Raw genomic sequence first — 18,050 nt, forward strand, 5'->3', positions numbered from 1 at the left:
AAGTTAGGAAGCTTACTACGTAAGCCTCTTGCATTCTGATAGGAAATACCTAAGGAGTGGGTTAGTTTTTTGGGTCGGGATTGGAAGACGTAGAAGGCGCAGTGGTATGATCAGGCCTGGGAAGAGTTATTCCTACAGGCCGCTTTTTCTTTTTCTTCGCCTCGAACTCCTTAACAACTATGTACTCTGGCCAGAAGTTGGGAGAGCAAATAGTGTTAAAGAGCTCGTTAGGGACATTTATCTTGAAAGATGAAATGTCCCTTGCGTAAGAAAATTTAAACTTTTCCACCTTTATCTTAATTTTTTCGGCTCTGGTTTTGCCTTGTATAAAGGCGAGAACATCTTCCGATGTTTGATCAGGGGAGAGCCGCGAGACAAAAATATGTCTCGTTGGTGGAACAGCTATAAGGGCTTTTGGCAAGGCAGATTGGTTATCTGCCGTGCCATTGTCGGCCGGTATTCCGGGCCTAACACCCTGGGTAGTGTGCACGGGACTTTGAGGGGTCAATATTTGCGACCCCCCAGGGGATACAACAGAAATCACCGGCGGTACGGACACTCCCGCTGCACATTCGGATACCGAATCTTTCCTAGCGCTCGATCTCAGCACTCTTGGAATTAATGCTGAGGTCGAGGGCTGTGCCGTGGGAGGCTGCTGCTGAGAGCCTGTTGTGGGTAGTTGGGGTCCGTCTACATGCTGCCCACCAATAGCAGTTTTTTTGCGCCTAGGAGACTCATTTAATAGCGTAAGGCTATTAAATTGGGTGTCCAGCGCCAAGAACATATCAAGAGTTTTACGAAAACTCGTTAAAATGCCCTTAAAACCGCTTTTGGTTTGCCGCATGAAAGACGTCATTTCCCTTTCTACATCGCGACAGGCCTCACAGCAGTAACGCAGGCCGATGTTTTTCCTTACATCGTCCACCGTCCGAGCTGCAACTCCAATACACTTGGCGTGCATGACGTTGTCGCACAGCCAGCAGCCGATTGTAAGGTCACCTGCAGCAATTGCCTTTTTGCAGGTTTTAACAGAACAGACAATGTTTGAGGACATTATAGCGACTTACCACTGTACTTTCAATTGAAAAAAAAAGAACAACAGAGTTATGAAGAAAGAAGCGAGAGCGAGAGAGCGGGAGAGCGTAATAGATTAGATAAGATAAGAAGTGCAGCGGCACAACTTAAGCGAGAGAGTTGGAGAGCGTGGGAGATAAATAGATGAAACGTTTAGCTGTTGCGACGGCGCAAACAAAAGCTAAACGAAGAAGGCACAAAAAGGAATTCAAAATATGCAAAAGCTAGCACTAGCAGCACAACTAAATTGGAGAATAAAACCAATTATATACACAAAATTAGGATAGCTGCATGCACACGCGAAGTGAACGGGAAGTTATAAACACAAATTAGAAAATTTAAGTTAACCCCGGTGGTTAGATTGAAACTTTAACACAAAACGAGAGCGCAAGAAAAAAACACGTCCGTTCACTTGGAAAGATGTTAAATGTGTTTTTGTTTCTATTTACAGAATAATCAATTTTAATTATAAGAAAAGTAACAAAACTTAAATTAAATTAACAATTAATAATGGTTAACAAAAAAACTTCAAAACTTAAAAAAAAAAAATTCCACAACAATTTTGTTTCACATGAATAGCACATTTTAGATTTAGTGTCATTTCAGCAGCCAAGAAGATTGATTCATAAAAGTTTTTTGATTAATTTGTGAATTTCAAACATAGTTTAATCACTAAGACTGTCACTAAGACACAAGGAACAGATCCAAATACAAAGGTATATTGATTGTGACCTTTCTGTGGCTAATATAGCGAAAAAAGTTGGAAGAAGCTAAAAAGTCGTACACAATTTTATAAAGAACAAGCAAAACTATGGAAAAAATATGAAAGGTCGCCAAAGTAGTCTCCTTAGCGACACAGATAAGCGTGCAATTCTGCGGGAAGCCTCAAATTCTCATGACTCTGTAAGCAAGATAAGAGAAAAAGCAGGTATTGACGCGAGCAAAACTACTGTTTGGCGAGTTATTTCCAAAGCTAAACATCTTAAACGCTTGAAACTTAAAAAAAAAACACCGCTTAACCCCAAACGAAAGGAAGCACGGTTGACCTTTTGCCGCGTCAATATGTCATGGTGTAACGAGTGGAGGCGCGTAGTTTTTTCTGATGAAAAAAGTTCAATTTGGAGGGGCCAGATCTCTATAATTATTAATTATTATTATTTTTAAATTAACATATATATTTACATTACTATTGAATAAAAACACATTTCTTAATACTTAAGTTCATTAAATGAACAACAAAAGTGTTGTGAAATTTTTGAAGTTTTTAAGTTTTTTTGTTAACCATTATTAATTGTTAATTTAATTTAAGTTTTGTTACTTTTCTTATAATTAAAATTGATTACTCTATAAATAGAAACAAAAACATCAACGAGTTTTCTTTTTGTTTAAAAGATTTCGAGATTTAAAATTCCCTATGTAAAGTGTGCTATTCAAGTGAAACGCGGTGTATATAAGTATATATAATATAAATATATATAATTATAAAATAACTTCATTATATTACGTTATTTTTCTTAAGGAGGAGGATGTAGTATGCACATATATTGAATACCCACTGTACCAAGAGTACTTTAAGGGTGCAAATTATATTTAAATATGTAACCCGACGCTGTCCCTCGCCGCTGTCTGTGATAGAGGTTACTATCACTTTGCCACAGTGGCTAGTTCCGATCAAGGGGGTGATGACGTAATTGCCACCGTGGTTTGCTGTTATTATGTATGAGCCGGGCGGTCGCCACTGGCTCTCTTGTCTCCTGGTTTAGGAAGACTATGTAGGGAGTAACTGACTCCGTTGCTAACGGCCCTTGAGGGACGATAACCAATTTCAATTAATATAATAAACGTTGACGGCCAATGCCGGAGTTTTATATTCAAGGCCATACTTTTTATTGAATATCCAAATTAAAACTGAAAACATATATGAGTTTACGTAAGCTATGCGCGGCCGGCAAGCCGACCGCTCGTGCAGCAATGTGCTGACACTACCAAAATCGGCATAACTCACCATACCATGCACCAATAAGAACCAGGCACGGCTCCTAAACATGTTTATGCTGATTTTGCAACTAAACACTAGGGTGATTCAATAATCACCCAAGATCTGTATCGACTTATGATTATCCTTAACCGCGTTAACATATCGACTTATGATTACTCCCTAACAGTGTTAACATACACACTGAACACACTTTGTTGCAGTGTTTACATAATTTAAAGTTCCGGTCATAAACCTAAGTGACCGAAATATGAACCGATCACTGTACATTGGCCCGCACACAGGCTGTGCTAGTGTCAGTATAAATGCAACACGAGCGGACCTCATTTGTGTATGTGCATATACCTCCGCGATGCATCTTCTTCATTTGGATTGGAGCGGGAATACTACAGTTGGAGAAGCTCTCGGCTGGATCCGGTGCCCTCCTGAGTGGCTTCGGTGGGACTCGTGGAGTTGGCCGCGCCGCTTGCCCAGGAGCCGTCTGCCCATGCCTGGGTATAGCGCCGCGAGAGGCGTGTTCAGCTTCCCTCGATCGTCCAAACGGCGGTGGCTGCTGCTGTTGGCGTTGTTGTGGTCCTGCTCCCATCGGCTGCTGCTGAACACCCGCGCATCCTCCTGGCACGTGTTGCGGCTTTGTGGAGGGTCTCAGCACCTCGTTCATTAACTTCATCATTTCCAGAAACCCGGCCCGCATCTCGTCCTGCAAGCTACCTGAGCCAGCGCGAGGTTCACCTCCGACTTGGCTGTGGAATCCACGGGCGGATATATATACTGAACGCTGAGCGGGATCCATCTCCACCAGGTGGTCAGCTGCTGCGCCGATCGCATCGAAGTCCAGCAATTTTGGATGGATATGCTCCTCCGGTGGCTGATCTTGCCGCCGAGATGGGGGTGTCTTCTGCAACCCCATTGAGGCCCGCGGCGGCGTGAACCCGACAGCACTCTCCGCATCCGTGGACCACAACTCCTCTTCCTGGGCTGAAGGACCCTTCGACCTGAGGTGATAATTACTTTCCTTACCCCCTGCCATAATCCAATTTCCTTAAATCCTAATAGCTAACGGTTTTATTTATGCTTAATAAATATCACTATGCTAAATAAATAAATCAACATGCAACAAATAAATAATTAAATAGACAACTATATAAATAAATCAATAATAAGAATAAATAACAAGTCGGTAATTAAATAAATTATTTCTGCAGTATCAATAAATAATTTTTTTTTTTCTAAATTTCCAGGGGAGATGGCAGATTTATTATTAATTTTATTATTATTTTTTTTTCTTGATGCCTGAAACTTCAAGTTTCAGATTACGGTGATCGTGCAGCGCCCAGTGAGACCTGCGAGTCACGCCTTCATCGAGAAGATGATCCCGGGAAGCCTCATCCCCATCCATAGGCCTCGCAATCCACCGATTGCAGGGGCTGGATGACCCGGGACGTGACCTAACGAGACATCGTCATCCCTCTATTCTTTACATTAGTTTTTGAAATTTTGACGCCATACAGTAACTTTCCTTGGGCAACGTCGAACCTAGCTGAGGATGCCCAGGTCTGGGTTCGACCTTATGACCGCAGACCGCACAATCGAATACCGAACTAATTGTACGTCAACAACACAACACTCATCACTAACAAAACTATAATTATTAGTTACACAAAAGTAAATAAACTGATAAATATACATGGACGACAATTCTGGGCCGAATTGGTGGCATTGATGTTTCCGCCACGACGCACCCACCTATCCTGTGATGTCTCCTGTTCTATGGGCAACACCCATCTCCGGCGGGCCGGAGCCTATTCCAAGCGGTCTGGCGACCGGCTCATCTCCCCCACGTTCTTCCCAGCGGGAACGGACTCACCGGATGTAGCCGCTGGCGGCACCGGGCGACGGCAGGGCTGACCGGGTGACAGTCAATGGCTATCCTATGCACGGCCACAATTTCACCGCTGCCACGTTCACGGTTCCCGCACTTCAAATTTTCCTGCTGCGCACGTTTTGCCACAACCTTTCCAACTCCTGTTTCTACCTACAGCACCGTTATTTCTTCTTTCGCTTATGTGTCTCGACCGAAAGAAAGAGTAAGAACCCTTTCTCTTTATCCTAGTCCGAATTTTCCGGTTCGCTAGAATTTCCTTACGTCCCGGTCCTACCTATCCTACACCTATCGATTCATCGATAGTCCAGCCCATTCCAACTTGAAATGCACCAGTACTGCGGACTCTTAACGCAGCATCCATATTCTAAGATAGGACGAACTACAGATAAAAATCCAAGCACACTCCTAGCCATTTATAATATAGGAAGAGAGCTCCAAAAGATAATAAAAACACGTTGACATGGAGAAATAACTGATCAACACAGATGCAGCAAATGAGAAGTATTTACGTTTTCAAAAGTTGTGGGGTATAACGTAGGATTTCGATTTGGGTATGATTTGTATTCGAAGAGTTTGAATAAATTGTTTGAAAAACTGTTTGTTTTTGGTCTTGTGAGAACTGGGCCCTGCATCGAGTTAAATAGTTTTTAAAATACTGCGCGTTCAGCACGGTAAAGTTTGACTGAGCTTATTAATATATAAAAGTTTTCCTATATTAAGCCGAATAACGACATCGATGCGGAAAGTCGTTTTAAGTATAAATGTAACTTAAGGGGTCAGTTGAAGTAACGTGCTCTAATTTTTCTCTACGACCATTATATAGAAAGATATTATATAATAATATAATTTTGAGTCCGATGTCATCACGTGACCGTAAGAATAACGACATCCAAAATATGTAAAAACATAAACAAACGATTTTTCAAAAATTTCAGGGTGGTCTAACCCCTTTACTCATTCACCAGAGGTTTTAGCTGTGTCTTCAGATCCGCCAACCCATATACTCAGTACTAGTTGTGACAACAAAAGGCAATAGTTTATTCAATATAGTTTTTATCTTGCAGACATCAAAGCCTCATAACAGTAATCTTTTTATACCCTTGCAGGGTTTTATAATTTCAGTCAGAAGTTTGCAACGCAGTGAAGGAGGCACCTCCGACTGTATGAAGTATATATATTCTAGATCAGGATCAACAGCCGAGTCGATCTAGCCATGTCCGTCTGCCCGTCTGTCTGTCCGTCTGTCCGTTTCTACGCAAATTAGTCTCTCAGTTTTGAAGCTATCTGAATGAAACTTTGCAGTTAGTCTTCTATATACTCTTACTCGTATATATGTCGGAACGGGCCGGATAGAGCGACTATATCATATAGCTGCCATAGGAATGATCGGAAAATTTTTGCAAAAAAAATTATAACATTTTTAGTTTTTCAACAGAATTTGATCAAATTTGAGATAAAGCCATTTCATATTATTCTAAAATTTTTTGTAAAATTTTATGAAAATTGGACGACTATATCATATAGCTCCCATAGGAACGATCGAGAAATTAATTCAATTAAAAAGAATAACATTTTCAGTTTTCAATAGATTTTCATCAAATTTGAGATATAGCCGTTTCATATTATTCTTCAATTTTGTGTAAATTTTTATGAAAATCGGACTAATATATCATATAGCTCCCATACGAACGATCGAGAAATTTGAGAGGAATAAGAATGGCGGTGGCTGTTGTCGGAAGACTGACAATCGCGGTGGCGATAACATTATTAGTTTTCAACAGAATTTTATCAAATTTAAGATATAGCCATTTCATATTATTCAACAATTTTGTGTAACATTTTATGAAAATTGGACGACTATATCATATAGCTCCTGAATAGTTGTGTCCCCTTGTATTATTAGCAAGAGGTCATTGTAAGAGGGGTTCCCAGGCAAGATCAAACACTCAACGAATAAATTCAATATTTAATTTAAGCTTCTATATACAGGCGTGTGTGTGTTAATAGTACAGCGTTAGATCGACGGCGTGCGTTCCTCGTCGTTCGCAAATGCAGACTATTCTTCTCCTCTCATTCCATCTCTCTCGTATGCAATATCCAACACCGAGCGAGCGACCAGCCGATCGCCGCTCTCCCGCACAATGGGACAAGCGACCAAACCAAACATGCCGCCCGCCAATGCTAGACTAAGCATGAAACATCTCCGCTTGTCCAGATCCTGCACGGTGGTAGGCGGGGTAGAATCTAGTATGGAGAAATGAGACAAGAGACGTGCGCAAGAAACAATTCATTATGGTTGAGGTGCGCAAAGTGAGAGCTCTAAGAACGTATCGGCAGTGGACAAAGTTTTGACACTGACCGTTTTAAATGGCCTTGCTTGGTCTTAAGCGTTACAACCCGGACCAACGCGTCAGTCCCTGGGTGCAACTCCACGACACGCCCCAGTAGCCATTGCGACGGCGGAAATCGGTCATCCTTGATGATGACAAGGTCGTGGAGCTGAATGCCCTCAGTCTCCTGACACCACTTGGGTCTCTGCTGCAGATTGGCTAGCCAGTCTCGACTCCAAGCCTTCCAGAAATGCCTTATCATGGATTGCTGGACTAGAAACTGCTCCACGAAGGACTTGGACTGAGGTCGATATTCCGGAGGCGCCAGCATGGAGTCCCCAATCAAAAAATGCGCCGGTGTGAGCACCTCGAGATCATCTGCATCAGCTGTGAGAGGGCAGAGCGGTCGGAAGTTGAGGCACGCCTCTATGCTTATGAGCACCGTTGACAACTCCTCATAGGTGAGCCTCCGATCCCCAATGACCCTCTTGAGATGATGTTTCACCGACTTCACATTAGCCTCCCACAGCCCGCCAAAATTGGGCGACTGCGGAGGATTAAAGTGCCAGGTGGTTCGTTGCGAAGCGAGCTTGGGGGCTATGAGCTTCTCATAATCCTCCTGAAGCTTACCGTAGAATGCCTTCATCAGATTGTCCGCGCCGACAAAGTTGGTTCCGTTGTCACTGTAGAGATGTTGAACGATCCCTCGCCGACCGGTAAACTTTCCCAAAGCTAGCAGAAAATGCTCCGTGATGAGGCCTGTCACCGCTTCTAGATGCACTGCCTTTGTTGCAAGGCAAATGAAAACGGCGATGTATCCTTTGTAACCGGCAGTTCCTCGCAACCGCGCTGCCTTCAGCTCTATAGCGCCTGTGTAATCAACTCCAGTCGCCAGGAATGGCCGACTAGGGGGGCTCACTCTGTGTTTTGGCAAATCTCCCATAAGCTGTGCCGACGTGATTGGCCGGGCCCGAAAGCACCTAACACATTTCCGTACAATCGATCGCACCGCCTGCCTTCCTGTCAGTATCCAGAACCGTTGGCGAGTGTGCGCCAGAGTTAGCTGCGCACCTCCGTGCAGAGTCAAGATATGCGAATAGCGTATTACTAGTTGTGTAAAATGATGAGAGCTTGGAATGATTATTGGATGGCGACGCTCGTGCGACAGACCAGAATGGCGCAATCGCCCCCTTACTCGCAGTATGCCCTCTACTAAGATCGGTGACAAGCTCGAGAGCTTACTTCTAGAGGGCAGCCGTTTAGAATTTTTTACTGCGGTCAGCTCCGATGCGAAAGACTCCCCTTGGACGATGCGCACGATAGCGAATAGAGCATGGTCGAGCTCTTCGATGCCTAGGGGACCGGTGCGCCTCTCTCCTTTTCCGGCAATATTGGACTTGAACCGAAATAAGTACGCTACGACTCTCACGGCCTGGGTGAAACTCGAAAATCTTTCAATCAACGATGGCAGCGGGACTGTGTGGTGAACGCGTACTTTATCCTTCTTCGCCTCTAGGGCGGCATCATTCATGTCGGCCTGACCGACCTCCGTCGAGGGCCAGTCACCTTGACAGCGTGTAAGCCACTCCGGTCCTCGCCACTACAAGCCGTAGCCCGCTAGCTCACCCGGAGATAGCCCTCTTGTCGCACAGTCTGCTGGGTTCTCGCTAGTCCCTACATTGACGGCCAGTACGGCACCACTCAGCTCCGTCCTAGGTATGGTCAAGGGTTTGGTAGGAGTAACCTTTGACTTTGCGGCCAACAAAGAGGCGTAGCACGTTCCATCTTGATGCTGGAGCCTTAAATAAGTCGCAGCTGCATATGTCAACGACCCGTCACAAAACGCGTGAAGCTGAGCCGAAACTATGGCTCCAGGAGAATAATGAATCCACCGCTGTATACTAATATCGCCGATCCTTAGCAAGTCGTCCCGAAACGCTTGCCACCGTTCCGCAAGCGCATTAGGAACCTCGTCGTCCCAATCCAGAGTTGCCAGAGTTCCGTCTGCATGCGTTTTCTTCGCCATAGTTACGTCCTTCAGTATTAACTTTCCCGAGATGATGACCGGCGCGATGAGTCCCAGCGGGTCAAACAGCCTTGCTATGCTCGATAGAATCATCCTTTTGGTTAGGCTATCCGGTATCTCAAAATTGATCCGAAATTTAAAACAGTCCTTATTTGGAAGCCAATACATTCCTAGCGCCTTGATAGGATCCGTGGTGTCCCAGTTTTAAGGTGTCTGACTGCACTGATGCTCCAACGGAATAGAGAGCAGGATACTCGCTTCATTGCTGGACCATTTCCGCAACTCCATGCGCGCGGATTTTATCGCCCCCGCCACCTGGGTCCTCTTGTCTTCCGTCTCTTCTATCGAATGTCCTCCGGAAAGAATGTCGTCCACGTATATCTCATGCATCAACACCTCTTCCGCTTTAGGAAATGAACGCCGTTCATCCTTCGCTAGCTGTTGAATGACCCTGATGGCCGTGAAGGGCGCAGAAGCCGTTCCGAACGCGTCGACAATGCATAAACGTGGATCGATCCATCCGCCGCCCTCCATAAAATCCGCTGATATTGGGCGTCTTCCGGGTGCACATCAATGCAGCGATACATTTTCTGTATATCCGCCTTGAAAACGAAACGATATTTCCGCCAATTGAGTATGACTGCCGACATGTCGTTTTGCAGTGTAGGCCCGGTCCACAGAATATCGTTTAACGACCTTCCGTTGCTTGTCCTTGAGGAGGCGTCGAAGACGATTCGCTGCTTTGCCGACTGAGGCTCCTTCTTGAAGACAGCGTGATGTGGGAGTACACAAGAGGTTACATGCATATTAGTGGAAGTATTCTTTACTGAACTACTTTCACTGCCCACAGCCGGCGCTATTTGCTCGAGCGCGAAGTATTCCTCGATCTCATCCACATATTTGCTCCACCAGTCTGGACTGCTGGACAGGCGTCTTTCCAATTGTAGGAACCGATTAAGCGCCATTTGCTGAGATCTTCCTAGGACCATGGCTGGGTCCCGATAGGTTTTAAAGGGCAACCGCACTATATAGCGGCCATCCCCTCGACGTACGTAAGTCTTCTGAAAGAAGGCCTCGCACCAGAGGTCCCCCTCCGATAACGAAGGGCGTTCTGGGACTGACTCTACCTCACAGAAGCGCTTCAGCCATGCCTCGGTGTCCAAAAGCACTCGATGACAGCGCAAATGGGTTGATTCTCTCACGCCTTCTGCACGTCCAGAGAGAATCCATCCGAAGTGCGTATTCTGAGCTAAGGGCTCGCCGGGCAGAGCGATCCTGGTGTCTGGCAACATTATTGGCGCCAACATGTCCACTCCTAGAATGAGATCGACTCGCTTCGACCGGGAGACCAACGCTGTGGCGTGAAGCTAAGACTCGGCAGGCAGGAAGTAACCGAAGGGAGAACGTATGCTGAATCGACCTCTAAAGAAAAAGTTGGGTTAATAATACTGCCGATTTCGAAATTGACTGTATACTTGCACCGACGACAAACCCCGGGGCCGACCCCAAAAATGGACGCTCGGGTACTGGCCCGCGTCAGATGCAGGGACTGTACGACATGCTCAGATACTATAGTTGCCTCAGATCCTTGATCAATGAGAGCATTAATGATGGCTTGCAGCCCGTTGACCGGATTTCGCACGGTGATACGAGCAGTGGCGAGAAGTACGCTCCTCGAAGAAACATTCGGCGACGTTGCCGAATGGCATCTGTAAGCTGCGCTTGGGTTTTGACTCGAAATTGACCGCCGGCACTGCTGAGATATGTTCTCCGTGGTTGTGGGTGCACTAAGATGCGGCGTTGAAGGCCGGACTGGCTGAGCCATTACTGGGAAGTGCAACAGGGTGTGATGGCGCTGCCCACATACTTGGCAGCTCTTGTTGCTGGTGCAGCGCGGCAGCGCATGTGACTTGCTCAAACAATTAATACATAATTTCGCTCTGCTCACTATATCCTTTCTCTGATAGCAGTCCAAGGCCAGAAAGGCTGTGCAACGACGCAGAATATGGTCGTCCCCACAGTGGTAGCAGGCGCTATTCGCCCGTCCTAAGCGCTCCTGTGCATTATGCACTCGCACTCGTTTGCTCGGGTCGGTGGATCCTGGGCCAATATTGGAGTCGTACGACGAGCTTCGGTTCTCAACCGCATCCATTATGATTAGCCGATCATTCAAAAATGATTCCAATTCCTTGTAGGTCGGAACGGCGGCGCCGCTTCCTTGATTATGCTCCCAAGCGTTATGGGTCTCCTTGGGCAGCTTCGATGCTACGTAATGCGCCAACCAGTGCTGCGATTCCCCGTCCAAGGCTTGAACGCGGCGGAATGCAGCCAGGCAAATATTGAACGTGCTTAACATCGATCTTATTAATTCTGTACTATCTCTATGCAACCTGGGCAAAGCGTAGATAGCGTTCATGTGGTGAGAAAAGACGAGACGAGGATTATTATACCTTTTAATCATCATTCCCCACGCCACGGCGTAGTTTGACTCCATGAGCTGCAGTTGTCGGATGTCATTATCGCGCCCTGGTGGCAACGACTCTTTTAGAAAGTGTAACCGTTGAACATTACTCAAATTGTTGTTGTTGTGTATGAGGCTCATGAAGACGTCATAATATCCTGGCCAGCTCACACACTCACCGGAGAACTTGGGAACTGCCATCTGTGGCATGTTCAGTCGCACTTCCGGGTCGGCGCCCCCACCTGTTGGGGGCGGCGGTGCCGTAATCTCGGATCCAAGTTTGTCCAAGTCCTCCGCGATGGCGCAATAGGCGTCTATATAGCGCTCCTCGAATTCCGACAGGAAATTTTTTCCGGCATAGCTTGAGCCCACAAACCCTTCTAGATTCACGATCACGGAATCCGTCTCCCGAAACGCGTTCCTAATTTCTTCCACTTGTTCCAGAAGCTTCTTTAGATAAATTCTTGTTTTCCTCGATGGCGAATCCTTCTTAAAATTCTGCAAGACCGATTTGAGAGATTGGTAACGATTTGCCTGCAAATTTGCTAACTGCTCCAAAGTCGGAGCCTCCGAATCAGATTTCATGCTGCCAACGTAAAACAAACTTAGCGCAACTCACCAACCCAAAAACCATGTAATTTAAAAATTCGGTAAATTCTTGTCTCGCACGCAACTTGTCCACTTACTCCGTTTGCACACAAGATTCCACCCTCCAGAAGCAGCGAAAACCAAGAAGAAACGTCTCGAAAGGTCCGTGACCTGCAGCTGCGGCGTCTATGTATCGTCGTTTCCTTTCCCGTGTTTCGAGAGGCCGGGAATAAGCGCAGAAGAAAATCGTCTCGACAATTCCAAAAACCGCCGTTGTTGGGACTATGTATCGCTTTTCTCTTTTCAGGCAATTTGCCGAACCGACTTGCAAACTTAACGCGGCCGCGATCTAACGAAATCTATTTACACACCAAATTGCCAACTTTAACGTTTTAACTTGCAGGTTGGGCCACCATGAATAGTTGTGTCCCCTTGTATTATTAGCAAGAGGTCATTGTAAGAGGGGTTCCCAGGCAAGATCAAACACTCAACGAATAAATTCAATATTTAATTTAAGCTTCTATATACAGGCGTGTGTGTGTTAATAGTACAGCGTTAGATCGACGGCGTGCGTTCCTCGTCGTTCGCAAATGCAGACTATTCTTCTCCTCTCATTCCATCTCTCTCGTATGCAATATCCAACACCGAGCGAGTGACCAGCCGATCGCCGCTCTCCCGCACAATGGGACAAGCGACCAAACCAAACAGCTCCCATAGGAACGATAGAGAAATTAATTCAATTAAAACGTATAACATTTCCAGTTTTCAACAGATTTTCATCAAATTTGATACAGAACCATTTTATAAGAAATAAAAGAAATTAATAAAATTAAAGATTATAACTTCTTCAGTTTTCAGCAGATTTTCATCAAATATGAGATATACCCATTTTATTTTAATCTACAATTTTGTGTAAAGTTATAAAAAAAAACCGGACTACTATATCACATAGCTGCCATAGGAACGATCAAAAAATGAATACAATTAAAAATAACGTTTTCAGCTTTCAGTAGATTTTCATTAAATTTGAGATATAGCCATTTTATATCAGTCTTAAATTTTGTGTCAAATTTTCAGTATAAGTGAGGACAATGGAAATGTTGTGCTATACTTTTTCTACCTATAGAGTATACTGTAATAGAAAAATTGTGCTATACTTTTCTGACCTATAGAGTATACCGAAGAGCAAAAAATGTGTTTTTTTTTTTAACAATACACTACTGTTTGAATCCAAAAATAGAAACGATCGGAAAATTTTTAGAAAAATATACATTTTTCAGTTTTCAGCATCATTTTTTTATTTTTAAATATAGCAATGGGTATATTGGTTTAACTGTTGAGAAAATTATATGACATGTTTTGAGATTGTTTTTTAAATTTCAAGTCATTAGTTTTTTTTGCAACACAGTTTTAAGAAAATGCACAATGAATATTTTTTGTAGGAGTAGGCTGCTGTACTCAGCATTTCTTTTTGGCGCTATAACTTTTTAACGGCATCGAATATCGAAAAATTCTTTTAACCCTATATTTTAAATAAGTTATAAATAATATTTATGAAAAAGAAATTTTCCATTTTATTCGTTTACGGTTTTTATTACTTTCATTACTGGTACCTGTTCAATCAAAGCAATGAGTGCAAGTGAGAGAGGCTAAACCTAGTAACCTAGTTCGAGCGGGAATGATGTATGTGGCAATTTCTTTTTATAATAAAATGAGCAGAACATTTTTTTTTTATATATTAATTTATAACAAGGTGCAAATGAGCATTATTTTTTATGTTGCGAGCCTTTTTTTTTAAGTTCTTAATTCAAAAATATATTTTTAAGCTTAAAATTGATTTTCTTGTTAAATGTCATATAGGGTTAATGTTAGATAAAATTATGTCAGCACACAACCTTTCACTACGAAAAGCGAAGACGCACTGAAACAAAACCCGAGCGCTTTGAAGGGACTACCTTCGTAATTGTATCGTGGTCCTTCGCATGGTTCCTTCTGGAAATTTTCTACGGTTAATCCAATGCGATCAACAGTTTTTCGGGACCTCCTTTCAGGTCAGGTGTGTAACGCAACTCTTGCCATCGCCGGGCAAACGTGAATCGAAAGTTGTCGTGCTATGTACTAGGGGCGAAGCCACTGTCGACCTTCTTCAATGGCCCATTCCTCTTGAGCCCGCTGTGCTCGACCCGGAAGTAACGTCGGCGTTTATGAATATGGAAAACAGCAACAAATTCGCTTCCAACCCCACTACAAATCGAATCAGTTCAAGATAGGCGAAGACGAGCTTTTACGCTCGAATGACGAGACACCATCTTGTTCAGAGGGGAATGCCAAGACGAGCACTCCCCAAAGGCCAAACCATATACCAGTTAATGTAAGGCGTGCCGCGCCAAGGTAACCGGGCAAGCGGAGAGTCAAAGCCGTAGACCCATCACTAACCTTCGTCAGGTCGGCGAAGAAGTTCAATGAGATAGCTAGAGAAAACCTTGCCATGGCATTGGTAAATGGGCTTAACGGCCCTGATCCGCGGGTGTGACGCCATCACCAGGCACAAACAATGGGGAAGTAAGGGAAAAAACAAGAACGGAAGCTAACTTCGGCACGCCGAAGTTCATATACCCGTGCAGATAGAACTTCAATCACTGCAAATTAATAAAATATAAATTATATATATTAAAAAGCAATAAACTAATGCCTGCCTTCATTTTATTCACCTATACTTATTATATTTTTACAGTTTTACATTCACAGTTTTGCTTTTTCCTCTGTATCTAACAATCGGTTGTACCGGAGCTATATGATATATTCATCCGCTTTTCATAAAATAAAAATTTAAATTCTAGAACAATATAAAAAAAGGCTATATCTCAAATTTGATGAAAATATGTTGAAAACTGAAAGTTATAATTTTTAATTGTATTAATTTCTCGATTGTTCCTATGGCAGCTATATGATGATATGGTAGTCCGATTTTCATAAAACTTTACACAACATTGTAGAACAATATAAAACAATCTTAAATTTAATCTGTTGAAAACTGAAAATGTTTAAAATTTTTGTAACAATTTTTCGATCATTCCTATGGCAGCTATATGATATAGTCGTCCGATCCAGTCCGTTCCGACATATATATGAGTGAGAGTATATAGAAGACTAACTTTGAAGTCACAAATTCATTTCATTCAGTTAGCTTTAAAACTGAGAGACTAGTTTCCGTATAAACGTACAGGTGGACTGGCTAGATCGACTCGGCTGTTGATGCTGATCAATATATAGTTTTAGGGACTTTAGAAATATAAGCTAGAGCATTTCAATGTTGCATTTAATTGCTGTAATTGGGATATTTACTTACAAAAGTCGACAATCAATGCACTTTAATTAGAAGTGATCGCTGCAGGTAAACCGTAGAGTACTTTTTATCTTCTTTACGTTTTTCACAAAACAACATTTATTCAAATGGTGTAAATGACTTCTAAAAAACTGCAGGACCGATTCTCTTTAAATTTGATACACACCTTCTCTATAAACTTATCTATGTCATGACGTAGGATTTTTTTGATGTGATTTTTTTTTTTTAAGTTATAACGGCTACGTCATGCTATAGCTTAATTTATATAGTTAAAAAATATTTTGTTTATGGGTTTCAGATAAAAAATGTGATCTGCAGCAGGTACACCATACGACCGTTCGCTAAAAAAGTGCCTTATTTGATTGGCTATATTTCTACAATCAACATATGTACTTTGATATTCCAATCAATAAAAAGTTGTAGTTTTAATAACTTTATCAAAATTAATTATTTTAAAGGCCTCGAATTTTTAGGCGTTTATGGTGGTCTGTAAAACAATACAAAGTTTGGGAACAGGCAAACAGGAACAAGAACAGGTTAGTACATACAAGTAGACCGTATGAAAACAGGCACGTGCCTGTTGGGTTGTTAGTAGTAGAGGCTTGCCTGAATGTCTACTAAGTCGGTTAGAATTAAAAATTTTACTTTTGAAGGCTATCTACGATAGAGATTAATGTGTACAAATCATTTTAATTTGCACACAATACTCTAAACGAAACTCTAAGCTCATGCAATTCAAAGAAGGTTCTACAGTGGTGCAACACTAAAGGAATATAGGATCTAGTAATTCTACTTGGTACATGGAAATTGAGCTGACTCAAAACGTCAGCACCTTCCACGTCACCATGAATGAAGTTATAGATGAAGGTAATGCCAATCATAGTTCTACGGTTGACTAATGATGGTAAGTTTATTAAGAGGAGTCTATTAGTTTAAGAAGGTAATCTTTAGTTTGCATTTGCGAAAAGTAAAAAGGTAATCTTTGGTTTGCATTCCAGTTAAGACCGCGTAAAGCGAAAAGTAAAAAAGGCGTTTGAACCAACTCGAAGCGTTTACTATGGACGCGTTATTGAGGGCTCCAAGCGCAGCATCCATATTCTAAGATAGGACGTATTAAAGAGGTTAATAAAGGGTTAGTAACATAGGGGTCATTGAATTCCTTCGACAACTATTTAATAAATACAAGCACACCCTGGCTCTATTCACCATAGACGAAATATGATCTATAAAGTCAAGTTTAGGGTCCAAGCGGAGGCCAAAATCATTAACTGAATTAAGTCTTTCCAAAGCTTAAGTTTAATAAGTTTACACGGAAACATGTTGGAAAATAAATAAGATCTGTTTGTAAATTTGACTGGCTGGAGACGTCCTTGTATTATACGCAAAGTCATCAGCATACCAAAGCACTCTGGAGTTAGTCAAGACTTTGGGCAAGTCATTTATAAATAATGTAAATAATAAGGGTCCCAAATGGCTTTCTTGCGGGACCCCAGAAGCAACCCTTAGAGCAATAGATAAATTGAGTCAGATAACTTGAGATCCAATTAAGGAGATCACTTGGAAAACCAATTAAATCGAGTTTTCTAACGAGGAGAGAATGGTTTAAAGAGTTAAATGCTTTACTAAAATCAGAATAGATTACATCTGTCTAAAATTATTATGGAAGCCCTTTATAATATAGGAAAAGAGCTCCAAAAGATTTGTTGTTATTGATCTTCACTTAATAAAACCATGTTGAGATAGAGAAATAACTGATCGACAAAGGTAAGTCAGGAGTTTTCGAAAACTTTCGGGATAGCCGACAACTTAGAGATTCCTCTATAGCTGTTGGCATCCAATTTGCTACCTTTTGGTGGAGAGGAATAATAAACGATTCCTTCCAAATAAGGGGGAATTGGGAGGTTTCCACGGATAAGGTAAACAATTTCAGAAGGGGATTGCTCAACAAAAAGCCAGGAATTCCGTCGGAACCTTTCGAATAAACTGGCTTGACACGGTTAATTAAGTTCGTTTTGTATGATTTGGGTATAAGTCTGATGTAAATTCGAATGGTTTGAATAAGTTGTTTGAAAAAACTGGGAAAGTAGTTCGGCTATTGCCTAAGCATTATTTGTGGTAGTATTTTCAAATGAAAGCTATGAAGGATTTGTTTTTGACTTACTTTTAGTGTTAACAAATTTATAAAACTGTTTTGGGTACTGTGAGGACTGGACTCTACAACGTGTTATATAGTTTGTATAACACAGCAGTAAAAAAATGAGTTCATGTTATTGTACAAAATATCCACGGTATTAGCCATGTTAGTGCACATGTATAGATCGGACCAATCGTACTCATTTATACA

General features: G+C 42.5%; 1 protein-coding gene across 35 annotated transcripts in view; it reads right to left on the bottom strand.

Moving 5' to 3' along the window:
• The window catches only part of Wnt5 (Wnt oncogene analog 5), a 208,524-nt gene that overhangs the window by 16,747 nt on the left and 173,727 nt on the right, over positions 1–18,050 (bottom strand). The gene's annotated exons all lie outside the window — the stretch shown is intronic.

The sequence above is a fragment of the Drosophila serrata genome, unplaced genomic scaffold (assembly GCF_035046125.1).
Source record: "Drosophila serrata isolate PLE 108 unplaced genomic scaffold, ASM3504612v1 contig_82, whole genome shotgun sequence".
NCBI classification, from domain to species: Eukaryota; Metazoa; Arthropoda; class Insecta; order Diptera; family Drosophilidae; genus Drosophila; species Drosophila serrata.